Raw genomic sequence first — 23759 nt, 5'->3', positions numbered from 1 at the left:
ACCATCACCAGTTTGTTTCACCAAACAAATGGCGATCGCATCTCGGATTGCTAATGACTGCCTTGGGCGTCATGACTTAGAGATGACGGGTGAAATCCTGACCCCCGTTGAAGTCAATGAATGTTTTGCAGAAGTTCACCTGGAGCCCATTCCCAGTCACATGAGCCCTCCAGTCTCCTGACACTACACTTTAAACTTACTTCAAAGGGGTGTTGTGAAGCTTAATTCATTAAAGTTTGCAAAACACTTTCAAATACAGAGCTGGAAAGCACATCAGCAGTGCAAAATGTTATTTATTAGAAACAAAAAGCAGTAGCTAGATGCTATTAAGCAAATAGAAAAGGGCCTTTTGCTATTGGAAATGCAACTGAACAGATGTCATACGACTCAATAGACATTTGTTATTCACAAAGAGTTTTTTCACTTTGAGAATCAGACCAGGGGAAATATGATTTGGCATCACAAAGTGATGTTATAAAATATGTGCTATAAAGTAGAGAGTGGATCAAATGTGTTGCTTTAAGGAATTCATAAATGTTTTCTTAACAGACCATCTCTACACACACGCTTTCACACCCTGTAACAATTCTATCTGTCACTAACACACTCATCTTCACCACAATAGCTAAGAATAGCGCCCCCCCCATAAGCTGTTTTGTTTTTATTGCTCTGCTATGAACTATGTCTTTTATTCAGCCCTGTTAGTACCATGATAAATACTTACATGCTAAAGTTTCCTTGTTGTTCAGAAAGGATAATTCATAGAATGTGGCAGTTCCCCTACTCTTTAGTCAGCCATGTCATGGAGTTGTCATGGAGAAAGAGGCAGAATAATGAGGACAGTAAAATCCTAAAGTAAAGCGGTTTCTACCGCAGATGCTTTCCATGATCTGAATTGTAAACTAAACTGTAATTCACTTTGGAATTATTTCTTCCCTTTGGTAATCCAGAAGTTAAACTGGTTCTAAGTCTGCAACTTGGCTGTAAATTTAACAAAAGGGAAAAACCTCCAGTACAATACATGCTAGGCATGGTAAATAAGTTTTAGGGGAACTCTTTTAACCATAGGAATCTGAGGGTAAGAGAGGCAAAGCCATTGAGCTAGGTAATTAGTTTTAATTATTGAAAAGTGTTAAAGGACAATGTCCATAGTGAGCCCAGTCATACCGTCCTCAAGGCCAATGGGGAAGTGTTAAGAAGGCCATGGTGGAGGAAAAATATGGTCATCTAATCCCAGGGGTTTATGAAAACGAGTGCGCCAGTCCCATAAAAGCCTTTGGCCTTCAAGCTGAGTAAACGTATGAAGATTCCATCACATCTCCCCTCAGGGATCAGGAGAGGTGCTAGGGTACCATGGAGATCCACAGAGTCTTGGTGTTATTTGCTTTGTAATAAATGAATAATATAAAGTTATTTGTGGGTACATTTGGAGGATTAGGGCCTCAGACTTGTATGCATCTCAGGATTGGGTTTGTGTCTTCATATAAGCCTGGACAACACCTAGCATATAATTATAATAGGTCATCATTCCCTGCATTATATTTAGGTGGGATGTTGGGTTGGGTCAGACAAGCCCTCCACTCATAACATTTCTGCTGAAATTAATGAGTCTCATATGCAGAGTTTTTTCAGCCCTAATTCAGCAAAGCATTTCAGCCTTACTGGGGAGATTACATCCATCCCTAACCAGGAACAGCAATTAAGTCCCATTGACTTTTATAGGACTTAATTATGTTGTTAAGTGCAGTTCCTGAGTGGGGATGTTTTCCTGGACTAAGGTCTTAATTAGTAGCTCTATATTTGTTTGAAATTGTAACATGTGGTTAGGGGACGTTGTATTTAGTCCCTTCTTGAAAAAAGTGGTGTTGTTCCAAACATGGCTCAATAGTACCTGGAACGTGGTCTCCAGCAATGCTTCCTGCAAGAAAATATCTTATTCTTGACATACTTTCCCTTTTCTATATAGTGTTGTGTTTGCAACGATATAGTTAAGACTATGTCAGCCTTTCCACTATAAAAACCTTCATCTCCAAAACATGTAACTGGTTCATAAAACCAGCCTAAAACTTAACAGACATATGTCTAGCTTAGCGATGGAGGTGGTGGGGGAAGGAAGGGAAAATTTCAAGAAAATGTTTGTGGCTGTTTTTCCTACTGTAATAAAAATAATAAAGAAATTTACAGGTCAGATCCTCAGCTGGTAAAACTTGGCAAAGCTACACCAATTTAAACCAGCTGTAAGCCTGGTCCTACTTGTTTAAGACTTGTTAACTTATGCTTGGCTCATAGTCTTTTAAAAATTCTATTATATAGGTCATTACTTTAGTATGTGAAATTACTCTGGTCATTTGTGAGGGAGTAAAGGGTAGGGCTGGTTGAAAATTTTCCATCAAAACTGTTCTTTGATGGAAAATCGAGTTTTCAACCAAACATATTTTCTTCAGAGGGGACACTTTTCAAAAAAAATGTATCTATATTTATTTTGTTAAAAAAGTGAATGCCCACCTTCCCCCCTCCCCAAATACCAAAATATTTTGATTCTGAAAAGCCATCATGGGAACAGTATTTGGGTGCCTCATTCTCCCATTCTCTTCTATGGGTCAGGCTCCCATGATGCACCTCCACCATGCAACTGCCATCACCTCTCCTCATTGAAGAGAGTGACCATGGTTGATCCTGGGAGGTGTAGTCTGACCAGGAAGGAGGAAAATTTTGATGAACCTCAATTTGTTGTTGTGGTTTTTTTTGTTTCTATCTAAATTTTCCACTGAACTAGCTCTCTTTTCCCAACCAGCTTTAGTAAGGAGCTGTTCACACCTAATTCCTTTGTTATAGCCCGTATAAAGATTGGCCAGAATTGCACTGGGGAACACAGAGCTGTTACCAAAATGCTCACTACTAGGAGCACAGGGACAGTGGGAGTAGGTGGAGCCGTAGTTCAACTTCCTGCCTGTGCCCGTCATATCTGCTGGCTGACTGTGTAGGAGCAGTATGCTGTATTTAAATGGGTGTAGCTCCTCCATGCACTGGTCAATGCCTGTGTTCATTCCCCTGTCGATGTGTGGTTCTGCATGGACCCCCAATTCAGTAATTGCCCGGATAGAACTATCTGATTCCCAAATAATGGAGCAGTTTCATCATTTAGTCTTGTTTAGGAGACAGAGGGAAGAAAAAGACTCTCAAAAAGATTGTAGTGACTCTTGCCACACCCCACCACATACTCTGTGGCCCAATTAGCAAAGAGAATTTCATGTTACCATGAAATTGTAACTAAACATATGGCCCTATCCTTCTCTCATAGACATCAGTGGGAGGTATGCCAGGCCCATAACACACAAGTAAATGCATGCAAAGTATTAGGTAACTCTTCAAGCAAACCCTTTGACCTAAATAATATTTTCAGTCTTCCATGTCTAGATCCCATGGGAAAATCTAGTGCACCCCATTATAACGTAACCTTTTTCATGCCAGGTTATGAAACTGCATTCTGAGCGATTCTTTGGGTGGGTAGGCCAGGAGGAGGAAAATTCTTTCTGTGCTTTACGATTTTTATTTTTGTTCCAGGCTTCACATGTTCTTTTTACAAAGTTTCCATACATTTTGAGAAGATTGGACTTTGTAGCATTCTTGCATCCCCTTTTTAAGTAAAACCCTCCAATGCAGTTGTGATTATTGGTGGCAGAAGAATAGATCAAAAATTCAGAGCCCCCTAGTCACAGGTATGGTTCTTCTTTGAGTGCCTCTTCATGTCAATTCCAAACAGGTTCGTGCGCACAGCAGCCAGAAGATTTTTCCCAAAGCAGCATCCATTGGGTCAGCCTGAAGTTGCGCCTTCATGGCACTCAATATAGAGCCCTGCCAACCCGCCACCCCTTCAGTTCCTTCTTACCGCCAGTGACAGTTAACTGGAATGTCCCGTAGCTCTTGCCTTGGCAAGCGCCATTCACGGTGTCCATTGTCTATTGTTCTTCATACTGTTAGAGTTAGTTAGTAATTGTAGTGTAGATTTTAGTAGGTAGATTTTCTTGGGGGGGGGGGCCCCGAATGCCCTGGCGCCGTGGTATGCCCTGGTCCCCGGGCTTTAAAACTTGTGAGGCCTGTGGTAAACGCATACCTAAAAGTGACCCGCACTCCTCATGCTTAGGGGAGAGTCACCAGAAAGACCGGTGCAGGATTGGTCGCGGGTTTCTCCCTAGGACTTTGAAAGACAGAGAACAACATCTTAAGGTCTTTCTTATGAAGGCTGTGCTCCGGCCCCAGTCAGACCCCAGATCAGAGGATCCCGCACCTAGCACCTTCTCCTCCTCGGTGTGGGGTGCCCCGGCACCATCTACAGGGGAACCGGTGCCAAGAAAGGATTCACGAGACTCTCGGCACTGTCATGGCTCCTCCCACGGGCAGGCTGCAGGCAGGCACTGGTCACAATCACCAGTGCCACAAAAGAAAAGGAGCCGGAGAGGGGCTGCTCTCCCTTGATTAAGACCAAGGAGCCAGCCACTGTGAGACCCCAGTTGGGCCACCCACCTTGGCCCCTTCACTTCCTAGGGTCATGTTGACTCCTACCCTGGTGGTGGTTCGGTCGAATCTGAACGCTCGCTGGGCCCACGGAGTCAACAGCTGCAGCTGCCATTGACTCTGGAGGCATTGCAGGCGGCCCAAGACTTGTTGCACCTTACAGCACTGTTTTTCCCTCCCAGAAGGGATGAATCACCGGTGCCAGAGTGTCCCCTGGCACTGTCAAGGGGGAAGCCTGCTATGATGTCGCGGCACTCACCATCCCCAGAGCACTCCTCAGCACTAACAGCCCAGGTGCGGGAGCCATGCCGGTCCCCTAGCCCACGCCATAAACTGTCGGTGCCTCGCAGTACAGCTCCTCTCTGGTTCTCCTTCTCAGAGACCTCGTAGTCAGAGTCTGACTCTGTTCGCTCTGACAGGAGTAGGAGCAGGAGATCGAGATCACGGTGGGATCTCTTACCCGGCGCAATGGCAACACCCGACCCAGTGGCCCTTCTGGACACCCTGGGCCTTCCACCAAAACCAAGGGCAAAGCCAGGAGTCCCATTCCAGAGTGGTGTTGGTAGCTTCAGGGTCAGGAGCTACTCTGGCGTTTTCTGGTGCCAGATTACCACTGGATTACCACTGCTAATAGCACCAACGTCAGCTCCCTCAGTACCAATTACAATGACGCCGTCTGCATCGGTACCAACACTGGCATCGATAGCTCCGTCACCAGCGGTCCTGACTCTGACACCAACTCTTCTGGCACCGGTTTCTATAGTGCCTGCACCAAAGGTCATGGCACCATCAGGCTCGACAGCAACACCCCGGGAACCCAAGGCACTGCGGGAGCCCCTGGGCAAAGACGAAAGGGAGAAGCCAGTCCTTCCGGGGCTGATTTCTTCGCCAGATGGGGTGGTGGCGGGCACTTCAGTAGCCCCGGCCCTGGAAGACAACAGGGTCCTGCAGCAATTGCTGCGGTGGGTTGCCCAGGGTTTGCGAAGGAAGCAGATCCCATAGTGGATATTCTCACCCCCTCCAGGCCTGCACACATTGTCCTGCCCTCATAAAAAACATCTCTGACACCACAAAGGCTTTGTGGCAGACCCCCAGCCTTATTTCCCCCCCCATGGGTAAGTGAAATGAAAGACACTATTTTGTTCCATTGAGGGGCTACAAGCACTTATATACCCATTCTCCACCAGATTCCCTGGTTCTGGACGCTGCTAACCAGCACGAATGCTAGGGCTACCAGGGACCCTCTCCAAAGAATTGGGAGGCGAAAAGACTTCTCCTTTTTGGGAGAAAGGTCTACTCCACAGGCGGCTTGCAGCTCCGCATTTCGAACGAGGAGGCCATTGTAAGCAGATACTCCTATAATACTTGCGGAGCAATGGCTAAGTTTGCCGCAGGACTCCCTTGTAGAGTTTTGGGCTCCAGTGGACGAGGGCAAGCTTATTTCCCGAGCCTCACTGCAGGCCGCTCTAGTCCAGCAGACTATTCAAGACCTTCCCTTTGAGGGTTCAGCTCTCTTTGGAGAGAAAACAGATAAAAGGCTGCATAGCCTAAAAGACTCAAGAGCCACCTTCAAGTCACTTGGCCTCCATACTCTTTCCACTCAGCGGAAGCACTTCAGGCTGCAAGCTCCTCCGCAGTTCTACCAACCACAGAATTGACAGGTTGGTTCCGGAGGAGGTTGCAGCCTGAAGTGAGTGGGAGCAGCAGGAAGAGACTGCACCCATCCTCAGGCCAGACCTCTGGCCAACTAAGCTGTCTTCAGGCCAGAAGCAGGCCTTTTAAAGGTGCGCTTGAGGATGGCACACCAGTGCACAGACTGGATCCAAACCGCCTTACCTTCTCGTCCCGACTATCCCCTTTCTACCTTGCTTGGTTTCATATCACATCGGACCAATGGCTGCTCTGCACAGTAGAGGGGGGATACTCCCTCCAACTCTCGGCTCTCGCGCCCCATCTCTTTTCCTCGTCCCTCTTTAGGGACCCTTCTCACGAACAACTTCTTATTCAGGAGGTGCACTCACTCCTGTCACTGGGAGCAGTGGAAGAGGTTCTCGGGAGCTGAAGGGCAAGGACTTCTATTCCTGGTATTCCCTAAAACCAAAAGTCAGCGGCGGGCTCAGGCCCATCCTAGACTTGTGAGAGCTCAACAGGTTCATGAAGAAACTCTAGTTCTGCACGGTCTCTTTGGCCTCCATCATCCCTTCCCTGGATCCAGGGGACTGGTATGCCGCCCTCAACTTGAGACACGTACTTTCATATAGCAATCACAGCATCTCACAGAGGATACCTCAGGTTTGTGGTGAACAACAACTACTACTACCAGTTCACAGTCCTCCCGTTTGGCCTGTCAGCGGCTCCTCTAGTATTTACCAAATGCATGGCAGTCGTAGCGGCATTCCTGCGCAAGCGGCAGGTACAGGTGTTCCCGTACTTCGACGACTGGCTGATCAAGGGCTGCTCTAGCCCAAGTGGAGGCACAAGTCGACTTCATAAGAACGATGTTCAATGGACTGGGCCTTATTCTGAATGTGGGGAAATCAACTCTGTCCTCTGTTCAGCAGATGGAGTTCATAGGGGCAGTGCTGGACTCGACACAGGCCAGAGCATACCTCCCGGAAGCCAGATTCTGGGCTTTGGGCAGCTTCATTCGAAATCTCAGGCAGTTCCCCTCCACCACAGCAAGGGATTGCCTGAAACTCCTGGGACACATGGCCACTTGCACCTATGTGGTGCAGCATGCCAGGCTCAGACTCCAGCCGCTCCAGTCATGGCTAGCCTCAGTGTATGGGCCAGTTCGGGACAGTTTGGACAGACTCATGATTTTGCCTCGCCCGGTCCTTGACTCCCTCCAGTGGTGGCTCGACCCGCAGGTAGTGTGCACAAGGTTCACCTTCACCAGTCCTCAGCCATCCCTCTCTAGTGACTGATGCATCAACCTTGGGCTGGGGAGCACATCTGCGAGACCTCAGGACACACAGCGTATGGTCTCAGAGGGAACTCACTCTCCACATCAGAGAGCTAAGAGTGGTACACCTAGCATGACAGACTTTCTGAGCCCACTTGACAGGGAGATGTGTATCAGTTATGACAGACAACACCACGGCGTGGGCTGGGCCACCTCTTCCCGTGGCCCCCATTGGCCTGGAACGGCGAACCGCAGCTAGTGGGAGCCGCGATCGGCCGAACCTGTGGATGCTGCAGGTAAACAAACCATCCCGGCTTGCCAGGGGCTTACCCTGATGGGCCGCGTGCCAAAGGTCGCCAATCCCTGCTCCATATCAACAAACTGGGGGGTGCATGCTCCTCCCTTGTGTCAGGAGGCCCTCAGGACAAGTTGGCGGACTATCTCAGCAGGTCATTCCATGGGCACGAGTGGTTCCTTTGCCTGGATGTCGCAAATTTCATCTTCCAATGGTGGAGTTTTCCCCAGATAGACCTGTTTGCTACGTGACACAACAGGAAGTGCCAGCAGTTTTGCTCCTTCCTGAATCACAGCTCAGGCTCCATTGCGGACATGTTAGTCTCCCCATGGGGAGATGGATCTCTTATATGCATTCCCACCCATCCCTCTCGTTCACAAGGTGCTCCTCAAGATATGGAGGAAAGAAGTTTTGGTGATTCTGATAGCTTCAGCCTGGCCCCGCCAACACTGGTACACCTCTCTCCTGGAAATGCCCATGGAAGCCCCAGTCATCTTGCTGCTCTTCCCAGACTTAATAACTCAGGATCACGGCCGTCACCAGCACCCAAACCTTGAGTCGTTGCACCACACAGCATGGAAGCTCCATGGCTGAACCCAGTGGAGCTCTCCTGCTCAGACTCAGTTAGACAAGGCCTCCTTGGCAGTAGGAAACCCTCCACTAGGGCTACCTACCTGGCCAAATGGAAGAGATTTTCAATCTGGTCGGCGCAACACTGTCCACTTCTGATGCTCGCCTCTATACCACTTATACTGGAGTACCTTCTCCATATTAAGCAGCAGGGACTGTCCATGTCATTAATAAAGGTTCACTTGGCTGCTATCTCCGCCTTCCATCCAGGAGCGGAGGGACAGTCGGTCTTTGCCAACCCTGTGGTCAGCCATTTCTTGAAAGGTCTCGACAGGCTATACCCACACGTTCGACAACCAGTCCCAGCCTGGGACCTTATTCTGGTCCTTTCCAAACTGATGGGGCTGCTCTTCAAACCGCTGGTGACTTGCTGTCTGCTCTACCTCTTGTACAAGGTGGCATTTCTGGTAGCGATAACCTCAGCCAGGAGAGTATCATGCTCAAGGCTTTACCATCAGAGCCCCCTTACAAGGTGTTCTTTAAAGACAAGATTCAGCTCAGGCCACACCCAGCTTTCCTCCTGAATGTTGTCTCCCAATTTCACATCAACCAGGATATCTTATTCCAGTGTTCTCTCCTAAGCTGCACTTGAGTGGCAGGGAGCAGAGGCTTCACTCACTGGACGTTCGCAGAGTGCTAGCCTTCTACATCAAGAGAATGAAACTGTTCCAGAAGTCCATCCAGTTATTCATGGCTGTGGCAGACAGGATGATAGAGCTTCCAGTCTCCTCTCAACAAATTTCATCATGGATCACGTCCTGCATCCGAGAATGCTCCAACCTGGCAGAGGTTCCTGCCTCATCACTCACAGCACATTCCACCAGGGTGCAGGCTTCCTCAGCAGCGTTCCTGGCACATGTTTCCACCCAGGAAATATGCAGAGTGGCAACGTGGTCCTCAATACATACTTTTACATTGCATTATGCCATCACCCAGTAGGCCAGAAATGACGCAACCTTTGGTAGAGCAGTGCTCCAGTCAGTGGACATCTGAACTCCCACCCCACCCCCGGAACTTGGGCTTGGGAGTCACCTGATAGGAATTGACATGAACAAGCGCTTGAAGAAGAGAGAATGGCTACTCACCTTCTCTTAACTGTTATTCTTCGAGATGTGTTGCTCATGTCCATTCCAATGCCCACCCTCCTTCCCCACTCTCGGAGTAGCCAGCAAGAAGGAACTAAGGGGTAGCAGGTCGGCAGGGTGCTATATTGGGTGCCATGAAGGTGCAACTCCAGGGGGCGCCCAGGCCAACCTGACGGATGCTGCTAGGGCAAAATCTTCCGTCTGCCATGCACGCGCTCGCACACACACCTGATTGGAATGGACACGAACCACACATATCAAAGAACAACAGTTACGAGAAGGTGAGTAACTGTTCTTTCTGCACTCAGACGATTTTTAATTCATTTTCTATTAAACTTCTCATTCGTCCACCATTGCAGGCACCTTCCAGACACAAGCTTAAGCCTTTTTACCAATAAAATAAAAATTTTAAAAAATCTTGAAAGCAAGTCTGATGGCTTTATATTGGACATGCTGCTGAGATAACCATGCAGTGACAATAAACACAGCCCTCTTTGTGTACACTCCAATGGTAGGAGTGAGCATCTGGGATTCATCTGGAATCTGAAGTTTGCATCAGGAGGTAACAGTGGGCCCTCTGCATGACTCCAGGCTGGTCATAATTTAGTTTTCATTTACAGTGTAAGTGTAAACATCTGTCAATATTTTTAATGACCAAAAAGAATTCAATTACTTTTTCATAAATGAACATTGACAAATCATTTTCTCTTGGACTCAGCTAGGGAGATGAGAAGGTTGATGTATTTATTTGCATGGAGAAAATGTAGTGTAGCCTTGTAGGGGGTTGTGCAAACCATGTGGAAAGAGTTTATGAATTGTTCTTCAGAATGGCTGATGAGGATAGTTTAACCACATGGTAGTGGCTGAAGGGATAGATCTGGCACTGAATAGCTTTTCACAGATGTTGTACAACAGACTCAGGTCAGGATTATTACTGGCTGCTTCTGGATGACTGGGTAGGCTATAAACCAAACAGAAGACCCATTAAGCTTTCCTCTGTGTGTGGTGGGGTGGACAAATGGTCTACAGACTTTAATAATCACTAGCTGGGGATTGACAATGTGTTAGTGTATAAAAACACACACATACCTGTATACTGTATAGGGTTTTCCATTCGAATTTCTCCCTTTCTCTACACCTTTCACAATAATCTTTCTTTATTTGGGTCACTGCTACATTTTTTTAGATTTACTTTATTCAGTGTGGGTGAGTTTTCCCCTATCTTGCTGCTTTCATCATCCCTCCAAAGAGGAATAGAAACCCAATAACACCAGAGTTCCAGCAGAACCTTCGAAACCATAGAGTTTGAGTGGCTTGGAATTAGGGAAAGCGAGTCTCACTGGAAGCCACTCAGTTACTTGGGGAATAAAAGTCACCAGGGAACCTCACATAATTCCAGCCTTTGTTATTTTTGTGACTTTTGTGTTTGGCTCTCTGGTTTAGCAGATGTGTGAAACCACGTGCAGCCAGACAGCTCTCTAGGACCTTGGTCCTGAAAGGCCAACACTAAAGGAGAAATGTACCCACTTTGCTCCAAAGGGGCCTGAGTCTACTTTCAATTACATCGCTGTAATTTCTATAACAAAACTAGAGAAATTCATGAAGGGTAGGTCCATCAATGGCTATTAGCCAGGATGGGCAGGGATGGTGTCCCTAGCCTCTGTTTGCCAGAAGCTGGGAATGAGTGACAGGGGATGGATCACTTGATGATGACCTATTCTGTTCATTCCCTCTGGGGCACCTGGCATTGGCCATTGTCGGAAGACAGGATACTGGGCTGGATGGACCTTTGGTCTGACCCAGTGTGGCCGTTCTGTTCTTGCTGTAAACCAGGAATTACTCCACTTATGTCAATGGAGATGTACTAATGTAATCATGTAAATGAGATCAGAATTGGGCCCCAGTGGTTCACAGGGCAGGAGGCACTTGTCACCAGGGATAATATGTGATATATATATATGTTTTTCTGTGCTTAATTACAAGTGGCATTTCTATACCAGGGGCTGGAGGCTCCATCTTGTTGAAAAGTGATGTCATATGGCACCAGTACATTATTAAAGCAGATTGGACACTGGTCTTACAGTCCCTTTTTCGAGGCTCTCGCATTGCTAGTGTCATAAATAATTAGAGCCATGTGGATTGTTTCCAAAGAAACCTGAAACCATGTGCAACTTGCCTACTCTGATGTTTCATTAGAATTTCAGCCTTCAGTCCAGTATGTAGAAAGGCTCACTCTGTTTCAGAAAATCTGGGCTGATATATGGTTTTGTGTTGAAACCAGGTGAAATTCCACAGTTCTGCTTAACTGTGATGGGAAATTGAGTGAAGCTTGGCTGATTCAATGTTTTATTTGGCATTTGTCTGAGTCTGTCTACATTAAGGAAATTCACACTGTTGTAACTACATCAAAGCTGTGATATCACTGCACCCCCAACTTGTATATGAGCAGCACCCAGACTAATAGGAACTTATACCAAGAACACACTACAGTAAACTTCACTGGTGTAAGCCTCACTACACCATTTTAGTTGTACTAGTGTGAATTTCTTTAACACACAAGGCCTGAACCTTACACTGAAAGCAAAACTCAGAGGATGTGGGCTAATGCAAAGTAAAAGGAATTAAGAGTCTAACAGAATCATACAAATGTAGGGCTGGAAGGAACCTGAAGAGGTCCTCTAGTTCATCCCCCTACAGTAAAGCTGTATTGAGTATATCTAGACCATCCCTGACAGTTATTTGCCTAACCTGTTCTTAAAATGAACCCTTGCAAACCAAAGCCACAGAGTTGCATAGATCATTAAGGTCCCTTTTCAACAAGATGTCCACCTCTAGTATACACTGCTAATTTAAGTGACTGATAAGGTTTCAAATAAGGGAAGGTCCTGAATGCAGACTGGTGGGCCATTCAAGTAGGCAAGTCTGCTATTTGCTTAAGCAGCAAAGTGGTTCTCAGATTGGAACACACTATGAAATACTTTGGGAACCAAGCAATGGGGGGATCAGGTTGTTGGCCTCCACCTGAGAAAGGCCCAGGTTTGCAGCTTTCTCTTTTACATAATGCAAAGGTTGGAGTGTGACAGATATTGCAATCTCCTGCAATAGCTTTGGAGGAACATACTGCATGAAGGTTATGAATGGTTTATGTGGGTCAAAGATTGTATGCAGCTCTGGGGTGGGATGGTTGCCACGTCTTCTACAGGAATCAAACACAGTGGAGGGTGATTAAGGTGAACCACTCTGGTTGTAAACACCTCCTGAGAGGTGTAAACACCTCTTTGCATATACTGATTCAGACTAGGTTTGCAAAGATCAACAGACAAAGAAAGGGCTTTTGGTGTTAAAAGGCTGGGTTTAAATTGACTTAGGGCCTTCTTTGTGATCCAGCAAATGGACAGGACCCTCTGTTCAAGGGTGGCTCTAAGCCTTGTGGATGGGTTGGAAAGACTTCAGCCTACTAGGGACCCCATAAGGGTGACTCCTGGTGTATTTAGTGTGTGTTTAAATCTTTTTATTGTTTTCTCTGTAATACTTTTACCTTAAGGATAAATGTGCTTGCTTGAAAAGAGCTGAGTGGTAACTTATAACTGCTCTCAGTTCAGTGTTCGTAGCTCTCAGAGAGAAAGCAAAGCATGGGTGATGTGATAGTGTAAGGCAGGAAGCTGTGCAGCCTTAAAACACCCTGGTCAGAAGAGAGGTGATGGCTCAGGTCTCCACCCAAGCGAGGTGATGGCTGAGAGAGAGAAACCATAAGTGGGTGCCCTCAAGGGACCATGGAGGATGAATACAGATTCAGTTACCTTGAAATTGTGACATGGAGCACAGGAGATAGTGTATGCACTGAAGACAGGGAGAGGTGGTGCTGTTTTAGTTTGTCAGTGCACCCTCATTTCTTTTGGTCTGCCAAATGAGCCAGCCCATAGAGTCGTGAGTGGAAGAGATGATGCGGGTTTATACACCTGAGAGAGGCTCCCTGTAGTGTTGCTCTCTATGTTGGAGACAGGCAGTAGTTCTTGTGTCAGTTGTACTTATCAGTGAGAGGGCGATACAATCCCAAAGCCAGTATAATAGTGCATTGCGGGGGATTGCCCTCATGTACTTGACCAAAATTTCCATTCCTCCACTGTTGTATGACAGCGAAACCCCAGATGCAGGGCATTTCAATGCTGTTCTTGGTGTTCTTCATCTGTGGTTTGAACACCTGACAACCAAACAAAGGTTCTATTCAAAGTTGATTCTAAAAGTGGTAAAGATCTGGGGAATCCTTCAACTTTTCCGGAACCAATTCACCCATCCCTAACTAGGATTCTAGCCACAGAACAAGTTGTGTTTGTGACTCCCTACCCCTTCCCCTTCAGGAGTCCACCCACACTCATCCAAAATAATAGAAAATAGGGAGAATAATTACACATAATTACATAATTACACATGCCTTTTAACCATGTCACTCAGGGTATGTCCGCACTGCAGTCTGGAGGTGCGAGATATGTCAGAGCTAGCTCTGATCTAGCTACCTCAGCTCAGATAGGTCTACATGGGCTACAGTCACATCGCCTGATTTCAGAGTAGACATACCCTGAGTAATATGCCAGAATGTGACTTTGAATATTAAAATGAAATGACTGCGCCTTTTGATGTCACACCCATGCACCAGCTCTTAAGGTTGCATAGCCAGGACCTTATCAGTGTAAAACCATGGCAAATTCTTATGGTCATTGCTAAATGGTTGGGGGTGAGGAGAACAAAGTAGTAAATGGGATCTTAAAAAAAATGTGGAGAGAGAAAATCAACGAACAATAAGAGCATCTAAGAGAGAGGTGTTGACCTTTTCCCTACCACAGTATTCTCTTGCAACCAGACACTAGTTTTCCAGCGTGGAAGATGCATTCCATAAACCCTCGCAGTATTTTTGAAATTAAATGGACAGTGTCCCTTTAACAGACAATCGGTTAAACTCTTCTCTCTGTTTCGGCCATGCAACTTTAAGGAATTAGAGCCATAAAGTCTGCAATTGTCATTAAGAAGCTGGTAGGGAAAAAAGTAAATAATTTAAAGAGAGACAACTTTCATCTAATCATAAACTTGAAAAATAGAATATTCCTAAAATAGTCATTTTCATGGCAGGTCGTTTGAAATTCTGTTTGCTGTTATCCCTGATGCTTTTGTGTAAAGCTTCCTGCCACTCGTTCCAAATTCTCCCTCTGATGGATCCCTTGGTGAAGAGTTAATCTTGCATTTGCAGCATCCCAGCCAGTCCATAGAAGTGCATGGGATGTCAAAACTTCAAATGAAGACTTCATTGCAGGATCTAGTAAGAGGGAGCGATGAGCATAGAAGAAGCAAAGCCTTAAATGCAAATCTATTCTACAGCGATGAGAATCAAGTGAAAGGTAAATGAATTAGCATTGAAATAAGATCCTCAGCAGGTGTAAATCAGCATAGCTCCATTGAAGTAAAAATCAATGCTGGGCAAGTCTAGACCAGCTGTGGAGCTGGTCCTGATATTTTTGAAAGTTTCCGGATTATGAGAGTTCCTCTTTAAAATATGCTTATTCAGATACCCCTGACCCACTTCTACTGTAAACAAAACATCCACTTCAAAAGCAGCCGTTAAATTCCTGTCCTGTGCCAGTTACACATGCTTGGAAGTTCACTGTGAGCAAACAGCTTCACAACAGCATCTACCCACTTTAAAATCCAGCAGTCACTGAATACACAATGGAGGGGAAAATTCTGGAATTTCAAACTTTTGACAATATTTTGTTGGAAATTCACTTTGCCAGGAAAAAACTCCCAAATGTTTTTGGCCAAAAAAAAAACCTAATTAATTAAAAACACCGACCACGTTTTTAAAAATTGAAAAATAAGAGCATCTAAGAGAGAGGTGTTTAAAAATACATTTTTTAAAAGTACTAAATTTCAAAAAATCCCTTTTCCCCCTTCAGTCTGTTGCCCTTGAGCGGGAGCAAAAACCTTTGTGGTTATGGAGATCCCGTCAATGTTTTGGTGCCTTCTCCCATTAGCTGTGGGAGCCTTTTCTTGTCTGTGCCATACACACTATTTGGTTTATGAGAGTCATTACAATGAAGTAATGCAGCACTTGGACAGCCAGTTATTTTTGCTGGACTAAGTTCACCCTTGCATCGTGAGTGGAGTGCTTTCCAAAGGACTGTCTGTCATCACCACTGAAACATCAATTTTGCCCCTGTTATTCTATTTGTCTTTGTGTTTTACTTGCAAGGTTAACCCAATGGTTGAATTTCAGGATCATGTCCAAAGTACTCAGATCCCAAAGAGAGTTCTCAGCTAATCAGGCAGTGGAGCCTGTTCAACATCTGGTTTACATTAGCGAATAGCTTTATGTCTGAATGGTGAGCTCACAGCATGGAGACAGCAGCAGTACCTTGATCTGCAATCGCTCAGTCTTGTATGGATTACTGAGGTCGCCGTTAATGTCCAGGAGGCTTCCGACAAAAGTCTTGCACTGATGGTTTCCTGTTTGAAATTCCTTTGCTTTAACATGTAGGCAGGATTTTCTGGTCACCAAGCTGGAATAAATGATGTATTTGTGTGGGAGGCATCAAGATATCTGACGTCCCAGTCCTGAGGGTTGGGGGTGAAGCTGAGTGATTAGAATTAGGACTGGGAAATAGAACTCCTGTCTTCTTCTATGTCTTCCTCTGCCATATATTTTCTGTATGACTTCAGTGCCGCATGTAAGTGGAAGAACAGTAAATATTTTTGCTGTATTTACAGGTCACTTAACTCGTCAGGCTCAGTTTATCCAAACATAAAGTGGATCTAACGAGTACTTACAGGGGTCCTGCAATATTTGTCAATAGCTGTGAGGTTCTAGGAAGAAATGCATCCTAGTACTGTAAAAATGTAATGTTTTAAGTAGTGCTTATCCTAGTTTTACCTATTACGTGGCCCAGATGAAATGGCAATAATGCGACAGCACTTGATCTTCACTGTAAAGTGTTACATTTTCCATGATTGATAATCAGACTCATCCAGTACATGAACTGAAGATATAATAACTCAGATGGCTTACAACAGTGAACTACTTATCCGTTTACTTTCCTCCATGAGAAACCACTGTCTTGATACCTCAGCTCCTCCAGCTTCACAGGAAACGTAAGCCAGTCCCAGGTGTAAATGTAAGCAGACAGGATTTCTCTCATCCTTTCCACAAAGGGGTCTGTTTGACACCTCTGTTTCCAGCTTCACTGTTGTCTTGGTTCAGACACTGGTTTTTCCTAATGGGCAACAGTGACATTTTTTGCTTGTGCTTCAAAAACTCTCGTCAAAGAGCAGCACTGTGTGATTGCTTAGTGCATTGGGGCCAGTTCGTTGTCTGGTATAAATCAGCATTTATCAGGCAGCCATAGCGGATGCCTGTATTTACTGATACAGAATTTTGACTATGGGAAGCCATTTAGCCTAAAGTATTTTCTGTGGATTCAAGGGGATTTTTCTAGCCTGATTTTCATTCTAATTGATGTTTATCTAACTTAACCGAGTTAAAGTTGCTGAATCACATCTGCAGACTCAAACCTGCCTTACAAAGTCGAACCTCCATCCAACAGGTATATCTACACTTGGAGCTAGGAGGGTGATTCCCGGCTCTAGTAGACGTGTGCTGGTTCTTACCAAGCTAGCATGCTAACAGTAATAGTGTACCTGCAGTAGTACAGGCATACCCCATGGGTATGTACTCAGGGCAGCTAGCCCTCGTCAACCCTTCCCGCACTACCGTGACTATGCTAGTATTGTTAGCTTAATAAGAGCTAGCGTGAGTACGTCTACGCAAGCTGCAAATCTCCCCCCTAGCTCCAAGTGTAGATGTAGCCACACAGAGTAAAGTAACAGGTCATAGGACATGATTCCCCTCTGACTTACACCAGTTTAGCCCACTGATTGCACTGAACTACTCCTGACTCGTACTAGAGTAAGTGAGAGGAAAATCAGCCATGTAGTTTTTAGCCATTGAAGACATATCTTCCAACTGCATACAAGGTTGATTTCGTTTCTCATACCTAGCCCGTATACAATATTTGTTCATCCACGGACCTGAGAGCACATTACGAAGGTGGGTAAGTGAAGTATCATGAGTCCTAATTTATACGTGGGGGAAACTGAGACACAGAGGCATTAAGTGACTTGCAAGAGTCACTCAGTAGCATGATCAGTAGCATGGCTGGGATGCAGCCCAGAGCTCTTGTTCCTAGTCTGCGTCCTTTGCACTGGGCTATGGCTACTTCCCAGAACTCTTGCCACTTATGCGACACTGAATAGGTTACAAAGAAGATCAGGGGCCAGATTCTCAGCTGGTGTAACTAGGTCTAGCTCCATTGAAGTCAGTGGAGCTAGGCTTGTTTACACCAGCTGAGAATTTATTCCCCAAGTGTTAAATCTTTTCCAAGATTGTTTTTGTAATGGTATGTGGGGGCAAGCTCTTAGAAATAGACAACATCTGCGAAGCATTAGTTGAGAATGAGCACTGCCTAATTCAGGTAACTGAATAACGTGAGCCATTCCTAGGTTTTGTGGTGCCTTGTACAAAGTACGACACATTGATCCCCAAGAAGATGTCAGTGACCTCCATTGGGAGCTTGGTGCATTTCAGGGTGGGGGCCACAAAATGAGGGTTTCAGCAGCTAGCAGGAGGCTTAGCGTGGGTGCTTATCACTGCCAGGCTATGGAGAATGGGGTCACGACTTCATCTCTCAAGGTATGTTTGTGAGAGATGTGAGAGAGTAGGGACTCTACAAGTGCAGAGCCCAGTGCAGTCCCGCTCGGCCCGTACCTAGAACCAGTGCTGTAGCTGGTAATCAATAACAGTGGATGTGGGGTGTTTGTAACCTGACTCCCATACCTCCTGGGAGGCCTCTAAATTCATTGCCATGTACAACACTTGTATCCCTGCCACCACAGGGCATCTTCTTTGGGGCATTCTGATCGCTGCTTCCATAAAGTCTAACACTGTAAGTGAAAACTCTTTATAACTCCCAGCAAAAACCCCTTAGCTAAAAAAAAACTGCAGATTAAGGTTGCTAGGTGATAACAGCTTTTACATAAACCAAGTCCTGAAAAGCAAGGAAATGAATAGTTAAGGATGTCGTAAATCTTATGCTGGCTACATAATAAACACAGACATGTTAGTCTTATCGGGTAGAAAAAAATTAATATTTCAACACAGCATGCATGGGGCAAAGGAGATGGAGGAAGAACAGGTCACCCCGTTATTAAATTAAAGGAGTGAACAGCTCTGGCCAAGCTCATTCATTAGTTATTTATTTAGATCTACATGGATGTTTAACAAAGGTATGTAGCCAATGCTCCGGGCACTTCTGCCCTATTATAGAGCGTGCAAGAGAGAAATACACAGCTGACTTCCTACATCCTCCCCTTTCTCCCCCCCTCCCCCCCCCCAAAAAAACAAACCCTTCATAAGACCCCTATTCAGCTTCAGTGCATATTTAAAGTTAAGCATATGTTTTGCTGAATCAGGGCCTAGGTGGTATATGGGCTTTGGTTGGCTTTCATAGGGATGAATTTCACTGATCGCAAAGATGTTCCTTGAAAATGATTTTATTGTAGTGCTGATCCAAAGCTCTTTGAAGTCAATGAGAGTTTTTCCATCTTCAGATCAGGCCGTAGAAGAGGTTTCTACTCTGTTACTGAGTTGCTTTTGCCTTGCTTAATTGATTTTCTTTTCTTTTTTTTAATTTCCCTACCATGGAGAGAGAATAAACACTGAGTAGCCCAGCTAAACACAGAGTAACTATGTACATTGTGAGTATTCTACATCTGAAAAAAAGTATTCACTCATATCAAACCAAGAGATCAAGAGCTTAAACTTAACAAAGCAAAAGCCAAGAGAAGGGCAAAGACAAGCTGAGCATCTGTTCCACAGGCAACCTAGGGGTCTTTAGCATGACCCCTCAAAGATTTCCAATAGGAAAGGAGAATAAAAGGATTTTTCTGATGCTTGGTGAAAAATTATTAATCCAAAATAATAATAAAAACTTACTTCCAGAATTGATTGTGGTGATAAATGAAGGAGAAACATAAAGCTTGAAACAGAGATGGCAAAAGCATGTGCTAAATGCCATTATGTAGAAATAGAGCAGGAAGATTCCAAGAGCACCTAGCTTCTATAAACTCCCGGCTACCCTGATTCTAGCAGCACTGTAACTGTGGGGCTGACGCCAGCCAAACAGTACTGTATATTTTTCTTCACTGTATCAGGGTGGAAGGTTAGACAGCGGGAGAGTTTATAAGAAGCAGATTTGGCTTCAGATATTTCTTTTAACCTTCATAAAATGTCCCCCGATCCAGCAAAAAGTGCAGAATTCTAAGAACAAGGGAAAGGGAGCATATAAGGAATATTTGCCTTTCATCTTTGTAAAACACCAAGCCATGTATTCTGTTTTAAGTAGGACTCTGTTTTGCGAATGACAAAACGATTTTAATTTAGATATGGTAATATAGCAACTACCCTATTCTTATGAAAGCAGGCAATCTGAGGTATAGCAAAATATTCTAAATTCTTCACAGCTGTGGTAATGCTGTTACATGTAATATCCATGTAGCTTGACATAACAAAGGAAAAATCACATGACCCTTTTGTTATGGCACAATCTAAAATGACCAGCCACAAGATGACCACAGTGAGGTTCTGTGGTCAGCTTTGGCATGTCCTTAACCAAACAATGTCATAGTGAGAGCTGTGTGAAAAAATGGAACAAATTCTTAGGGAAAATTTTTGAATTCCTTTCCACAGTTTTTAAAACAGAACTTTTTTTTCCCATATTGCCACTGGGAAAAGGAGGAGTGGGAGGGAAGGAAAGCCAAAAAAAAAGGTGGTTTTTTTTATTTTCCAATTTCATCCTGAAAACAAAAATATCAGGGGAAGATATTGCTAAAATTTCTGATTGTGAAAAAAGGCCACTTCACATTTTTGCTACTGCTGCTGTTCAACCATTTTTGACTTGTTCTGGTCAAAGGACAGTTGATTAATAAGATATTCTCAATTGCTATGTGCATTGACAACACCACTACTGGGGATTGCAGAGATGTGAGGGGAAGAATTTAGCCCTTGGTAAGTACCTCCATTTCTTCCTCCAGCATGACCTCATGATCACTTCTTTTGTGGCCTTTGGCCCGTTCCTGGTACTAGGATTACCTTTCTCCAAATGGTTAATGCACTTTTCCAGGCCTCTCAAAATAGATCCCCTTCTCTTTTCTCATCCTGTCTTGTCTTCAGCATGACTTTCAAGAGGTTTGGATACTGCAGAAGATTCAAATAAGCATCTGTGCTGTTATTATGTTCAAATAAGCATCTGTGCTGATATTGAGAAGCAGTGGGAATGTCCATGAGAAAGATGGGCCATAAGGTAGAATGTGTGGATGCTGAAGGGTTGAATGCATTGCAACAAACTCAGATTGGCACAGGTTGCCTTAGCTATGCATGTGTCCTATACACGGCAAATAATTTAATGACTGAGCCTCCAAGAGCAGAATCCTCAGAGAATATAACATGACCTCAATTGTCTAAACTTTAATATGATCTGAATGGGGTTCCCCAACATCTATTAATTACCTTGGACATTTGAAGGAATGTTCAAACTTATGCAGTGTGCCCCCAGATATTACTACATCCAGATTGGTTTGGTTTTCCGCTCAAGTTGGAGTTTTTCCAACTTTGAGTCAAAGAAAATAGTCCGAGTCACAAAAGGGTAGACAAGTGCTGCTATATTTTCAGTGTTATTCCTTCTAGCATGTTGACCCTATCCTAACCTTCCAACAATGGTGGAGTTTTAGTGCCAGGTGGCAGATAAATTGTCGTTGTGGTTATTTATTTATTTGTATTACAGTGGTATCCAGAGGCCCCAACAAGGATCAAGATTAGCATCCCATTCTTCTGTGCACTGTACGAACACATAGTAGGAGGCAGTGTGGCCTCATGTATAGAGCTCTGGGCCAGGAGATCTGGGTTCTGTTCCTAGTTCTGCCACTGGCCGGTTGGGTGACCATAGGCAAATCACCTTTCCATGCCTCTGCTTTCTCATCTGAAAAATGGGGAAGGATGTGGGATGAATATAAGGATATTATATGTCCATTTTTTATTGTGGTGTTTGCTCCATGTTCCGATACTTACGGGACAATGCAGAGAACCAACTGCTTTGAAGTCTAGCACTGAAGTTTAACCAGTGTAGCCAAATAGTTCATCTTATCATTTGTGTGATTTCACATGTAATCAATGTGTGATGAATAGATGTAAGTTGTAGGTATATATATATATAAGTATGATACGATTATAGGAGTATGAGATTGACGAGTATTTAGGCATGATGAGTGTGTATTAGATATATAAGTGAAGTAAGGCAGTAATGCAAGGCCTTAAAACTAAGGCCTATAAGATTTCAGCATTGCCATACTAGGCCTTAGGCTTAAAGAGGCTTGACATAAGTACATGATCCAGAAATAACCCTGTGCCAGTAAAGTTAAAAGATTACCATAAAGAATGTGCCAATAGGTGATGTTCCTGTGGGCAAGAGCAGCATGCAGAGCCACTTGCTGCCCTCCGCCTAGGAACCGGACCTGCTGGTCCCTTCTGGGGCATAGAGTGGAGTCAGGACAGGCAGGAAGCCTGCCTTAGCCCCCACGCTGTGCCACTGACTTGGAGCCGCCGGAGGAAAGTCCATGCCCCAGCCCTAAGCTCCCCCCGAAAACCCAGAGCCCCCTCCTGCACCCCAAACCCTTCATCCCTGGCCCCACCCCAGAGCCTGTACCCCCAGACGGAGCCCTCACCCTCCCTGTACTCCAATCCCCTGTGCCAGCCCAGAACCCCCTCCCACACTCTGAACCCCTCTTCCACACCCCTCTGTCCTGGAGCCACCTCCTGCACCCCAAACCCCTCATCCCCAGCCCCACCCCAGAGCCCACACCCCCAGCCAGAACCCTCACCCCCTCTTGCACCCCAACCCTCTGCCCCAGCCCCCTCCCATACCCTGAACCCCTCAAATCTGCCCCCTCTGGAGCCTGCACCCCCACTTAGAGCCCTCATCCTCTCCCACACTGCAACCTCCTGAGCCAGCCTGGTGAAAGTAAGGGAGGGTGGGGGAGAGCGAGCCACCGAGGGAGGTGGAATTTAGTGAGCGGGGGGCATGGCCTCCGGAAAAGGGTGGAGCAGTGGACATGGCCTCAGGGCAGGGGCCGGGCTAGGTTGTTCAGTTTTGTGCGATTAGAAAGTTGGCAACCCTATACAGACCCCAGTCTGAGAGTGGGAGAATTGTGGAATTCCGCCTAAGGACCGGGGACAGCCAGAGGTCTGTTCCTGGAGGGCGTGCATTTGGAGAGACTGGAGAGAGGGTAAAGGTGCAGCTAGCCCTGAACTGCGACAGGGGTAATGACATTTCTGTTGTAAACCCTGTTGAGATCTATGGATAAATATGAACATGGAGATCTTATTTCTTCTTGTTAAGAGGCGGTCCCTGCCCTCAAGAGCTCATAGTCTAAATAGTCTCTCTGTGACTCTCTCATTATAGCTTTTGAAAACCACAAGTTGCAAAGCGTGCTTAGCAGTGAGTTTTAATTATTTTGTTTGAAAAGATGTCAGGTGAGAGCTGCACGTGGCTTTAACCTAAGCCCTGCACTTTGATGTGCAATGCTCCGTATTTCACGTCTTCCCTATAACAAGCAGAATTTGTGCCCTGTTTATTATGCCTGTTTGATTTATAAGTACATTGCACACACAAGTGCAAACCTTTCAGTCTAAGGAAGAAAAGCACCTGGGTACACTGGAAATGCCATATATGGGAAAGGCAGAGAGGTTCTCAAGGCATCTTGAACTTCGCCTTCCTTTCCATTTTCGTACTAGAGCAAGGCAGGCTGCTGTTCATTATTAATGCGGCATTTTGAAACAGGAGGCACTTGAAGCTGCATGATCGTATCAGAGGGTTTGTCACCTACTGAGTAAGTCTAAGGTGGAGAGGGACAAGCCCCCCAGTTACTGCAGCACTTCCCTGTACAAGCTGCGGTGCAGACTCAACAGACCAGGACAGAAAAAGCTGATGAAAGTGATAGAAGAAGAGTCTGAATTATTTCACGAAGGAAAACATTTTCCATTTGGAGAGCAAAGATTTTGATAGCCTTGGCCGTAACCTTTCAAGATACAGTATCTCCGAAGTTGTTTCCAGAATTTTCACAGCAGCAGCCATATGTCGGGGGGGGGGGGGAGTGGGGGGAGATAAAAGCCAAACAGCACTCAATTTACCCTCACTAGGAGACATGATTATAAAGTGATGAAATAATGTTACTC

At 45.3% G+C, this 23759-nt stretch overlaps 1 protein-coding gene across 5 annotated transcripts in view; it reads left to right on the top strand.

The window, feature by feature from the left end:
• PALM2AKAP2 (PALM2 and AKAP2 fusion) overlaps positions 1-23759 on the top strand; it is a 503398-nt gene that overhangs the window by 45783 nt on the left and 433856 nt on the right. The gene's annotated exons all lie outside the window — the stretch shown is intronic.

Source organism: Lepidochelys kempii, chromosome 5 (genome assembly GCF_965140265.1).
Source record: "Lepidochelys kempii isolate rLepKem1 chromosome 5, rLepKem1.hap2, whole genome shotgun sequence".
Classification (NCBI taxonomy): domain Eukaryota; kingdom Metazoa; phylum Chordata; order Testudines; family Cheloniidae; genus Lepidochelys; species Lepidochelys kempii.
Note: the sequence above shows the minus strand (reverse complement) of the source record. Positions and strands in the feature narration are given on the sequence as shown.